Source organism: Bubalus bubalis, chromosome 18, assembly GCF_019923935.1.
Source record: "Bubalus bubalis isolate 160015118507 breed Murrah chromosome 18, NDDB_SH_1, whole genome shotgun sequence".
Lineage (NCBI taxonomy): Eukaryota > Metazoa > Chordata > Mammalia > Artiodactyla > Bovidae > Bubalus > Bubalus bubalis.
Window position 1 is genome coordinate 30,162,009 of NC_059174.1, and position 3,916 is coordinate 30,165,924.

The following is a 3,916-nucleotide window of genomic DNA, read 5'->3' on the forward strand; positions in this document are numbered from 1 at the left end:
AACCATTCAGTCTAATGAGCTAAGGTCTCAAATGCTTGCTTTTTAACAATGCCTTCTGTTTTCAGTCCAAGAGGTAATTCATGTATTGATTTCAAGAAACACTTGTACCAAAACTGATTGCAATGGTATTTATAAGTACATTTTTCTCCGAACCCTGCAACTAGTAATTTTGACCTTCTTATTAAGGGTTAAGAAATTTCCAAGTGACTTTGACATGTGAGGCTATTCATATATGTAAATACAATCAATTGGGATACTTACATTGTTCAGAAGTTTCTTCTTATTAAAGAGTCTATTGCCTGCTGATTCTCTATTATCAAAGCAGAAGGCAGAATGAGATCTTGGGAGATGATATACTTCTCATTATGTTTATATCTCATATTTTTAACAAACTTCTCTCCCTTTCTTTCAACAGATTTGGCTACTCCTGGATCTTGTTGGAGTAGATAGCAACCTTGAGTGCCTCTTGCTAAATACATCTATCTGAAGTTGAAAGAGTATTGATCTCAAAGCAATTGCCTTAAATCAGTATGTAAGTTAGTCATTAACTTGGTTGCTCCCTGGTAAACAGGTACTATTCTTTCTTATTGAAATAGAAAACCATTCTTGCTCTGAGTGCAAAAGAAAACAAATCTTATATTCCATATGTGTGTGTTACACACACACACAATTACACAATCAAGTACATAAACTTTTTCACCAAATTGTCATTCATAATTTAGGTTTCAGCTCCAGTACCCTTTTAAGAAGTTTCTCCAGCTGCTATAGCGAAAGCAAAACAAAAGTTTTTTTTTGTTGTTTTGTTTTGTTTGTTTGTTTTTTCAGTTGTTTGATTTGGCTTTGGTGTTTTTTTTTTTTTTTTTTTTTTTTGCCTTATCCACTTATAGAGTCACTGTCTTTCATTTCTACCACTTATCTAAAGTTTTTGATGACTTTATTAATGGGCCTATTTTACTAATAATGTCTCTTTCCTTCATTATATTCTTCCACGTGAGAAGGCACAAACCAAGTTTTGTCCTCATAATATTTCCAGAACCAAGAGGAGATTTAGACATGTAGTTGGATTTGAAAGACTTTGGTGTGTGGATGAATGAAGGTGGCTTATGCTTTTCAGGCTTCCCAGGTGGCTCAGATGGTAAAGCGTCTGCCTGCAATGCAGGAGACCTGGGTTCAATCCCTGGGTTGGGAAGATCCCCTGGAGAAGGAAATGGCAACCCACTCTGGTACTCTTGCCTGGAAAATCCCAAGGATGAAGGAGCCTGGAAGGCTACAGTCTATGGAGTCGCAAAGATTCAGACACAACTGAGGGACTTCACTTCACTTATGCTTTTCAGCAGCAGATGATTTGTCTTCTCAGAACTCTGAATTGGCACAAGCTGGGACCACTTCAAGTTCTATTTTAATTTCCTGTTTAATATATACTATATAGATGACATTTGCCTTCCATCCACTGCTAATGGTAACCTACTGTTAGTCCAATAAGGATGCATACAAAGTTGTGTTTGTAAACTCTTAAGTAGAAAGCTTATTTTATAGAGGACATCCAAAAGATCAAAATGGGGTGAAAAATCACTGTTTGGTAAGTGCAAAGTGAAAGTGAAAGTCACTCAGTCATGTCTGACTCTTTGTAACCACATGGACTATACAGTTCATGGAATTCCCCAGGCCAGAACTCTGGATTGGGTATCCTTTCCCTTCTCCAGGGGATCCTCCCAACCCAAGGATTGAACCCAGGTCTCCCGCATTGCAGGCAGATTCTTTACCAGCTGAGTCACACGGGAAGCCCAAGAAGACTGGAATGGGTAGCCTATCCCTTCTCCAGTGGATCTTCCCGATGCAGGACAAACCGGCTTTTCCTGCATTGCAGGTGGATTCTTTACCAACTGAGCTATCAGGGAAGTCAAAAGGAACTCTTAATTCACAGTCATTTGATTGTTCATTTTCTTCCATTTTCTTTTCTTTCACCTTGTCATACCTATGCTTAAATTTTTTGTGGGTTTTCAATAGTCTTCTAGGGGAATTCTCTAGTTTGAGACTTAATAGCCTTTGTAAACTTATTTCTACTTATGATAACCTCCCATCTCATTTTCTTATATGTCTCTTTTAGCAGTAACGTATAAACTTTTAAGTCATTTACACCTTCAATCTGGGCCTGAGTTTCTACTCCTCTAAAAATGAAGGATATGGGTGACCCCAAACGTATCTCCCAGCATTGATAATCTATGATTTAGTCTTATGCAACATGGTAAATAGATAGCCATATGTAAGAGTTTTGCTACAATAATGAAGCCATATTTACAGAAACATATTTATTCAGCAAATGTTTATTGAAAACCTACAGGGCATAGGCAACGCACTAGACATGGTTGGCTATACCCAAAGGAGGAAACACAGATGAGATAATGAGAGCCTAGGAGGATTAAATAATTTTGGCAGGTGTAAAGCATTTGAACTGGAATGCAAACTCATGACTGAGACTCCAAGGGTTTTGTTCAAATCTCAAACCTTCTTTAACGTTCAAGTCCTATTTTCTCCAGGAAATATACTGAACAGTGTTCTCTCATTAGCAAGAAATTTGGCTCTCCTTACAAACGACCATAGAGATTGACATTCAGTACTAGGCGAATTGTTTCTGAGAGTTCTGAAATTAAGTACTGTCTTCTTTATCATTCTGAAAGCACTTGCGGCTAAGACATATGCTTATCTTAGAGTAAGCATAGTAGGAGATGAGATGAGAAACACACAAAGGAACACGCAAATCCATAGAATGGTGGTTTACTATTTTACCATCATCAAAATATTTGAACTTGTATTTGAGTTTCAGATTATATATCTGAAAAATGGTCATATACCCAATGAAATTTGCTTTTGTAGGTTGTTGTGAGGGGTTTACAGGCTGAAGTAGTAGCAGCAAGTTAGATTCCTATGTGGTGATATCTAAGAACCAAAACATTAATTTCCAGAGCATTAGATTCAAAAGAATGTCAACTCTCTCTTTATCCAGATTTGTACCAAGATAGGAAGATGAGCATTTGCCCAAGGAACTTAGTTTAGAATAGAAAAAATTAAAGGAATGTGCTGTCTCTAGGCAAGATAGAGACAAAACAATGAGCAAGTTAGAAGGGGAAAACAGCATGTGTTTGAAATGAGAGGAAGACTGTTGATTCACCCATGAGATCTGTTGATCCTCAAGGTGGGGAAACAAGTTTTCCATTGTATATTGAAGGTAAGACTTTGTCTTGCTGCTGAGTCAATGTCAGAAGGGCAGCAAAGGGATGATGGTGGCCTTGAGTATCTAGGTAAAAAGTGGCAAGCCTTGGGACTGCCTGTGGATAGCATATGAGGTGAAAAATTCTGAGGGCTAGGAGAAAACCTCTAAATTAATCTAAGAATGGAGACTGACCACCCTAGGGGCATTGTTAAGAATGTCCATGTGGGAGGAAGCATTAGAATGGTATTCTTTTATGATATGTGCAGTATGCGGGAAGGTATGGAGGGTATAGCCTTAACCTTGTATTTGTAGAGAAATCTGAAAAAAAAAAAAAAAAAGAGTCACTGAATTTCTTTTTCACCAAATGTTTCTACAGATAGCTTTTGGATGTCTCACATAATTTTCATACAAACACTAGCGGAAACCAATATCCACATATTTATTATCTTCAATTCTATCAATTTTATTTTCCCGAATTTGTCTTTATTTAACTCAATCCTGAACTCTAACCCTTGGAGAGAAAAGAGTACAATGCTACTTTGAGGCCATAGGACAAAATTCTGTAGGATATCTTTTAAGATCTCAGGTTCTTTATCTTTGGGAGAAAATTAGACTTTTATTCTGTTTTTTCTTTCTTTTTTGGGGGGCTGTGCTGGGCTTTCATTGCAGTGCACAGGCTTTCTCTAATTGTGTAACACAGGCTCT

General features: G+C 37.4%; 1 non-coding gene across 1 annotated transcript; it reads left to right on the forward strand.

Annotated features, from left to right (window-relative positions):
* Positions 1-1,117: 1,117 nt before the first annotated feature.
* Positions 1,118-1,189, forward strand: TRNAC-GCA. Its single transcript has one exon. It is a non-coding gene; the product is annotated as a tRNA-Cys (tRNA).
* Positions 1,190-3,916: the final 2,727 nt, after the last annotated feature.